The sequence below is a fragment of the Cryptotermes secundus genome, unplaced genomic scaffold, assembly GCF_002891405.2.
Source record: "Cryptotermes secundus unplaced genomic scaffold, Csec_1.0 scaffold1088, whole genome shotgun sequence".
Classification (NCBI taxonomy): domain Eukaryota; kingdom Metazoa; phylum Arthropoda; class Insecta; order Blattodea; family Kalotermitidae; genus Cryptotermes; species Cryptotermes secundus.
Genome location: NW_019724760.1, coordinates 4,628 through 13,738, shown reverse-complemented (window position 1 = coordinate 13,738; position 9,111 = coordinate 4,628).

The following is a 9,111-nucleotide window of genomic DNA, read 5'->3' as shown; positions in this document are numbered from 1 at the left end:
TCGAAGGTTGCCGGGACATTGCAGAGGCCAAAGGGCATGACTGTGAACTGCCATAACCCTTGCCCTGTCGAAAACACTGTTTTCTCTTTGTCGTCTGGGTGTACATAGACTTGCCAATAGCCACTCTTTAAGTCGAGAGTTGAAAACCATTTGGCTCCGGCCAGCGTGTCCAGGGTGTCGTCAATGCGAGGTAGCGGAAATCAATCCTTCTTGGTGACATCGTTCAGCTTTCTGTAGTCCACACAGAAACGGAGCTCCCCATTCTTTTTCCTGACCAAAACGACCGGGGACGACCAAGGGCTGTCCGATTCTTATATAACACCCTATCCTCGCATGCTTTCGAGCATTTCCTTCACTTCCGCTTGTTTTGCCAGGGGTACTCTCCTCGGTGGCTGTCGAATTGGCCGGGCTTCTCCCGTGTCTATGCGGTGATATACCCTGTTTGTCCTTCCATAATCTTCGTTGTCTTGTGCGAAGATATCGGCGTACTCGGACACGAGATCCTCTAACCCTTGAAATTCTATGGGGCTTAGGTGTGGCTTGGCCGCTGTGGTCACGTCCGCTAATTTTGGTGTTAGACCCGGTGCTGGTTCTGGCCCACCTCGGGCATAGCTACGAATGTTACTGGCTCACAGTGCGCCAGAGGAGATCCTCTCCTGAGCTTTTGGTCCTTGTGGGTAACATTCATGACCCTCACTGGTACTTCTTGACAGCCCTGAACTAGGGTCCTGGCTACGTAGATTCCCTCAGGCGGATGGGCCTGGTGGCTTGGGTCTACTAGACCATTCTCTACTCCCAGATTATTCTTCATTTTAGCCATCACTATTCCCTCGCTCCTTGCGGGTATCACATGGTCCTCTGCCACTATTAAGCTAGAAGGACGGGGTCCTACCCCAGGACTCCATAACCATACCTCTACCGCCCTATATTCACTGAAGCATCATAGGCGCGGAGTATGTCTAGTCCCAGGATGAACTCATCGGTGATATTCGCGATGAAAACCCACATTGTAGTAGGTTGGCGCCCAGGGTAAGGGTCAACAGAACTTCTTTTAGTATGGGCAGGGATCCTCCAAACACGGTCTGCAGCGAGAAATCTGGATTTGGCTGTCTTTCAGGCCATCTGGCGGCGATATCCGGTCTTACTACCGTGACGTATGCTCCCGTGTCCACTGTCACCTGGCACGGCTTATCACCGACCCATCCCTGGGCGACCAGACTGGTGTTGGCTTTCTCCGTCATGTCGGTGAGTCCGTAGTGTGGGGGCCTTAACGCATATGCCGGCGTTCGCCCTTCTCCGCCGGCCGTCGCTCGTTTCCCGACGGTTGGTCGTTTCTCCAGCTTGTTTCCCTGTTGCTTCTGGGTCGCCATTCTGATTTCCCCGGCGTTTCCCGTTTATTTCTTGGAGGTCCTTCTTTTCGGTCCTGGTGCTGTCTATTATCATCTCCTCGTTGGGTGTGGGACGATCGGAACTTGGTGCTATATCCGTGAGGCCTGGCTGCTACCAGTACCGCCTGCAGCTCAAGCTCTTGTCGGAGGGCCTCGTTTACCGTCTTCTTCCCTCCCAGCAGCAGCTGGATCTTTATATCGGCATCTCGTATTCCGTATGCGAAGGCTTTTCCTGCCTCCCTTCCTATGTGGTCAGCAGGTAGATTGTGGTAGGCACGACGGGAAAGGAGTTCAATGGCCGTGGCAAAGTCTTGCAGGTATTCTCCAGGTCTCTGCGTTCTCGTTCTTAGTTGGCAGTGGCAAGCAGCTGCAAAGTTTTGGTCCCCGAAACGGTCCTCTAGAGCCTGAAGTGTTTCCTCATAAGTCGTTTTGTCGGAATGCCTGGTAGTATTTCCGCCGCCCGACCCTTCAGGGCAGTAATTAGGTACGTCGATTTTTCCAGGTCCGACCATTGGTTCTGTTCTGCCACGGTCTCGAATTTTCGCCGAAATACGCTCCACGTTGAATTCCCGTTGAATGTCGGTGGCTGAGCTGTGCTGGTGACGATCGTTGATGTATTTCCCCTCTCGGCCTTCATTTGCACTATGTCCAACCGGGCCTGGAACTCGCGTTTGATTTCGTCATTTGCTGCGCAGGTTTCGTTGTAATTTTTCGTCAGGTTTTCCTGGAGTTTACCTGTCCGCGCAGAGGGACACTTCAACCTTCTCAATTATTTCTGACTAGAGAGTCTGTTTATCGTGTTCAAGGATCGCAAAAATGTTTTCAACTCTGTGTTGAAATTTATCATCTAATTCTGTTCGCTTAGATTGCAGGCCTTCAATTCTTCCTTGTCGGTTTCTATTTTCTCTCGCAGTTTTTCTTGGCCGACTCTCCTCTCTTCTCGGTTAGCCTACATAATGGCCAGTAACTCATTATGGCCGGTTTTCATTTTGGCCTCCGTCTTTTCGTGGAAGGATTTCATGTTGACGTCCTTTCGGGCCAGCATTTCTTCTTTGTCGGTTTTTCTATCGGCCGACGTCTTTTCTTGGTAGACGTCTAATTTTGCCAGGAAATCCTCCTTGTCTGCATCTGCTTTTATTTGATTGGCCTCCATTAAGGCCAGCAATTCTCTATGGCCGGCTTTCCTATCGGCCTCCATCTTTTCTTGGTAGGATCTCAGGTTGGCGTCCAATTTTCCCTCCGTTTTTTCTTGGCTAGCTCTGATTTCCTTGAGAAGCATTTCCATCTGTTCCTTCTCTTTCCTCCTCTATTCCTCCCTATCAGCTTTCTGTCTGGCCGCCATTTGCTCCTGGGCGAACAACAGACGTTCCATCACCTTTTCCATGTCCATGTTGTAGCAGTAAACCACTCGATGCACAATAATTCGATTATTTGTCACGTGTGTAAGTTCGTATCCCATTTCTGACACCAAATTGTCACGTGTCTTGAGTTCGAATCTCATTGATCACGTGTGTAAGTCCAAATCCCACTTCTGACACCAATGTAACGTGTTGGGTTACTGAATACGCCGTAGAGAACGTTAATTGGTTTATTTAACAACTTACAATTCACGGCTACAATTAATTATAACACAGTTGCGGGTTACCACACTTTACAAACCCTACAACCAAAGTCTTCACTTACTAATAGCGTGGGAGCTATACAAGTCTCGCTGAATTACACACTCCAAATATAACTGGTTTGAACGAACTATCACTGATTCTCGCACATGCGTCTGTAGCTCGTACTTGCGAACTGAGAACTCGTTGATAACACACTGACTCTCGCTTGCTGCTCAGCCGGCTTTTATACCGTTCGCTATTGCTAGGGTCGCCCGCCACGTCACAGTAGGAAGCGGTGCCGTGTCACCGTGTTTGCGTATAGCCTAGCAACGCTGTTACCTCGCACCGTCTTACGTCACCGCGGAGGTGGGAGGGAGAGCTACGTAACCGCCACGTGACGCTGGGGAGGTAGGGGTCCTCCGTTGCGCAACATGTCACAATATAAAGCCTACTATAAATGATTCATTCGTTTTTAAAACGCTATATTTTCCAAAGCAATATACATACAAATATGATTTATATATAAAAGGAACCGCAAACTCACCAAGTTTTCTTCACACTCTACAAATGTTCTATGCGTGCCCCTTGGGTTTCACGATACACGTCCAAGCTCTAGTCAAGCTCGTTCCACACATTTTGTAGCATCATCCTCTCAATGGTCATTACTGCTGCATCGATGCGTTCCCTCATCTCTACTAGTGTTCGTGGCAGTGGGGGTACGTAAACAAGATCCTTAATGTACCCCCAAAGGAAGAAGTCACAAGGCGTTAGATCAGATGATCTGGGGGGCCAAGTAAACAGAGCTACGTCATCCTCACCAACACGCCCAATCCAGTGATGCCGAAGTTCATTGTTTAGGTAGCGACGAACATTGATGTTCTAATGATTGGGTGCCCCATCTTGTTGGAAGACAAAATCCCCGGAATCAGCAGCCGGTTGTGGAAACAACCATAACTGCAACATATCTAGGTAAAATGTACCAGTCGAAGTTTTCTCACAAAAGAAAAGCGGCCCATACTGCTTTGTCTGTGACATTGCGCAGAAAACATTCACCTTTGGTGAATATCTTTCAAGTGCCACAATTGCACGAGGATTTTCAGTCCCTCACAATCTCACATTGTGACGATTTATCTTCCCGGATAAATCGAATGTTGCTTCACCGCTGAACATCAACTTGGCGGCGAATCGTATTTATACGTGTAATACTTTGCAATATATAGCGTTTTAAAAACGAATGAATGATTTATAATAGGTGTGTACAATAAAACGTAAACTCAGTACAATCAACCAAACGACACACAGGATGTGCTAGTATTACATTCAGTTCCTACTTTATTTGCTTGTTTGTAACGACTTTCTTGATCCACTTCCTAAAAGAATTTAACTTACAAGGGAAAGACGTCAGTAAGTCTGCAGGTAATTAGTTCCAGTTTAAGATGGTCTTATTTACGAAAGAATATTTACCAATGTCAGTTCTTTGACTCCTAGTCCTAATTTTCCAGACATGATCCTCCCTACTCAGGTAGGCCTTGAGGGTCTGTCCCCGATAGCTCCCCAAGCCCTTCTTCCTGTGTAAGCTTTGAAAAGAGCGCATAATCTGTATACCAGGTATGTCAAACTCAACTTGTACAGAAGGCCACCTCAGCCCTATAAATAATAGTCCAGGGCCGCACTTCAAAATAGAAATTTACATTAGATTTTGATACTCGAAGTTGATAATTTAATGTTTAATTATAACCTTAATACGTTCATCACAATGTAACATCAGCACCTGTCGCTGTGTGAAAATGAACTTATTTACAATGTACAAGAGACTACCGGAATAGTAGGAAGGTGTATCTTGTCTCAATGGTCATAAAAGTGAAAGTTTGCTACCAGCCCATTATACAATGGCTGGGGGTTACAAGTTAGTTTTGAAGGTAGAAATCGCTTGCACTCGTCTGTCATTTGCCACCCTCCTTGCGTTCTTACTACGCCTCCAAAAGGGATTCTTGGAAATACTTGGGATGGTGAGGTTGTGCGGATTTTGGTGCATACAACAGTTTGTCCTTCACGAACTTTACAAACCGTTAGTTGGACAAACCCTTCTGCAGTTCTCAGAATTACTTTTCCTGCAGCCTGCTAATTTATGTCTGCGTGAGACTTCTTTTCTTCTGGTCTGTTGGAAAATTGTCTTTACAAAAAATATTTCTACTAAAATTTTAACATTGATTTTAATATCTATCAGCTCTAAAAGTTGAGAGGCCGCACTTTGTGGCTATGGGGCCTGCTGTATACCATTCTAAGCTCCGCTAGTGTTTCCCATCCCGTCTTGTTCGTATTATTTGCAAACTTAGCCGCCCTCCTTTGCACTCTGTTTAAAGCACTTAACTGACTTCTGTAAGGGCCCCAACACACTGATCCATACTCGAGTATCGGTCTGTCTAGTGCCGTGTAAGCTAAATGTTTCGTATTGTTCCCCTTTTTGAGTATAGGCATTACCAAACGTAAGGCTCTCCATGCTTTTCGTAATGTATAGTTTACGTGATCTGCCCAGTTTAGGTCGCTGGGTATAATTATTCCTAAATATTTAACGCTATTTTCCTCCGGAATTAATTTATCCCCAAAGAAATACTTTATTCTCACTCTCACCCTAGCTTTTGTGAAACTGGCCGATTTACATTTATCTGGGTTTATCTTCATTTTATTTACTATCGCCCATTCCCTTAATTTATTTAAGTCCTTCTGTATTTCGTCGACATTACTATTATCATTTATTCTCCTGTATATTATACAGTCATCTGCGAACAACCGTATGTTAGATTCAATGTTCCTCCCGATTGCTGATAATCGCTTCATAATTATGTTTATATCAACGGTGAATAGTTTGCTTGAGTCTGTTTGTTTAATTTCAATATTATTACTCTCATAACTTAATATAGAAGCATTATACCAGGGGCGTTCAAGTTCTAAGGTTTCGATTCTTTTTTCTCAGAATTGGGAGCAGATAGACACATGCAGTTTAGTTTAAAATACATGTGTACTCTTTGTAAATGCGTGACTGAGATGGCAGCACTGTGCGGCACACAGAACTCTAGTGGTGGCGACGACTGTGAGGAATGTTTTTGATACCTAAAATGGCGACATTTTCGTTACAAGAACAGCGAGTAATCATTCGTTTTCTCCACTTATGTGGTGCGACACCCATTGAAATTCATCGCCAGTTGAGAGAGATATGTGGTGATGGTGTCATGAATGTGAAAAATGTACGTTCGTGGGTGCGACAGTTCATAGAAGGCCGAACGTCGTGTGATAACGAACCAAAACAATCTCGGCCTCTCACCAGCCGGTCTGACAACAGGGTTGAGCGAGTTGAGAAAGTTGTTTTGGAGGATCAACGATTGAGTGTGGAAAACATCCCCTCCAAAGTTGGCATTTCCGTGGGATCTGTTCACACAATCCTGCATGAAGACCTGCGAATGCGGAAAGTGTCCTCCAGGTGGGTGCCACGAATAACGGCGGACAACCACAAGGCTGCGCGCATGGCAATTTACCAGGCGATGTTGACACATGATAAAAGCATGAATGGGACTTTCTTTTCATCAATTGTCGCAATGGATGAGACATGGATGACGTTTTTCAATCCTGAACTGAAGCGCCAGTCAGCTCAGTGGAAGCACACAGACACCACCACCAAAATAATTCAGGTAAGCGCCAATGCTGAAAGAATTATGGTGACCATGTTTTGGGACAGCGATGGCGTAATCCTTACTCATTGCGTTCCAAAGGGCACTCGGTGACAGATGCATCCTACCAAGCTATTTTGAAGAACAAGCTCCTTCCAGCACTGAGAGAAAAACGGTCGGAAAAGGCTGCACGTGTGCTCTTTGACCAGGGCAGTGCACCAGCGCATCGGGCGTACGCGACGCAGCAGTTTCTTCCTGAAAACAACCTTGAAGCGGTTCCTCATGCTCCCTACTCACCTGACCTGGCTCCTAGCGATTTTAGGCTTTTCCCAACGATGAAAGACACTCTCCGTGGTCGCACATTCACCAGTCGTGCCGCTATTGCATCAGCGATTTTCCAGTGGTCAAAACAGACTCCTACAGAAGCGTTCGCAGCGGCCATGGGATCATGGCGTCGACGTTGTGAAAAATGTGTACGGCTGCAGGGAGACTGCATTGAAAAGTGACAGAAGTTTCAAATTTTTTGTATGATTATTGTGTGAGAAAAAATCGGAGACCGTAGAACTTGAATTCACAACGTAGGAGTTAAGGATGTTGTCTTTTTCCATTGGTTCTATGAAGGGCTTGCCGTTACTGTCTTTGATCGCCGGAATAATTTCTCGATTTCCCCTACGCCTTTTAACATACTTATTGAACTCTGGCCAACTTCCACCTACGTTTTGCAGGGACGATCTTAAAATAGTCTCCTAAGCCTTCTTTTTTGCTAACAGTAACACTCTGGATAATCGTTTCAGCTCCACATGATAGTTCCGTCTATATTTGCTGCGATTATATGCTTTTCTAACTTTTACTTTTAATCGTTTAACTTCCCTATTATAGTATTTAGGGTCAGGACTTTTACTCAGCATTTTTTTGGGAACATAACTTCTGATACCCTCGAAAATTATATGCTTAAAGTTGCTCCAAATCTCTTCAAATGAACTACCATTTCCAGCCCAAATCATTTACTTTTCCCTAAGAAAGGCCTGCAAGCCTAGAACATCTGTTTTATGATACAACCGAACTATTTTTTCACTTGTGCTCCCCGCCTACTTTCCCCCAATCCACTTCTAATAGCACCTCATTATGGTCGCTAATTCCCGGTAATACAGTACAAGAAATAAACGAACTTTCATGTTTGAGCTGGTAAACGTCCCATATCGTGTCTCCTCTTGTGGGATGACCAACTACCTGGTGTAACCATTGTCCCATACTAAACTATTTAAAAGGCCTGAAATCCGCACATTTTTTCCGCATCCCCATTGCAAACCGCCTGCGGTAAATTTAAGTCGCCGCCTATAATGCTGCTCTTTGTTAGGTCTCTCGGAAGTAATGTACGGGCTGCCGGCCACGGTAGCCGAGCGGTCTAAGGCATGAACTTTCTTCGCTCGCTTGGAAAACGAGATCATGGGTTCGAATCCCACTCACGGCATCGATGTTTAGTTTGTGTGTGTGCGACGAGCTGGCCACCCGCCCAAGTAGTCCTACAAAATGTGTAAATTAGCCAAAAGAATTGTCCGTTTTTTGTTAGCGTGGATAATCTGTGAAATCTTGAAATGGTATTTCTAAGGGTCGATGACTAGAGAAGTGTTGCCTGAGTAAATTGTAGGTACGGAAGAGAATATTATATATGGCAAACTTGGTGTACATTGGAATATAAAGATAATTTCGGTTTGTTTTAGAGACAGCTCAGAAAGTGTGCTCTATGACTGGGGAAGTTTTCTCCCTTGTGCCCCATTACATTCCATTCGGAATAATTTGCGCTGCACATAAATACAAGGGACGACAACAAAATGTACACGCATAGAAAATGGAGAGTGTGGTGGAAATACGAATGTAACATCTATTATACAAATTTATAATACATCTGTCAGTATTCTTTTGTATCATAACTCCAATTCTCACAACCGTCGCCTGATTTTGTAGCTGTTGTGACTGAAGCAATTACACGTGTAATAGTTAGCGGGTTTACTAGACAGTAGTCAAAAGCTGCTGGTTCCACTCTCTCACGTGAAACACGTCTTTCTATAAAACTTACTAAAAGTTGTAAAATTTAAATGTGTTACTCATCGCATAACTTATAAAATTAAAAGTTTCTCACTGCCTGTTTTGACCAATATGATCATCATCATCGGGTGTTTAAAATTTTAGTTGAGGAAATTGCTGTGCTTCTGTTATTGTGGTTTCAGTTATTAATATATGATCCACTTTGTGCGCATGCGTATTGCAAGTTAGGGGTGGCTCTGCCTGTTGTGTTGTGCTGTGAGTCTTTTCCAGCAGTCATTGTAATATGAGCTCTCCAGCAGAAGGAAACGAGAGGTCAGGAATTTGGCGACGTCTGCTTTCATGAACGCGCTCTGCGGGAATCGTACCATTTAGACATGATGTGTTAGTGAATTGATTAGAGTGAATGCAGCT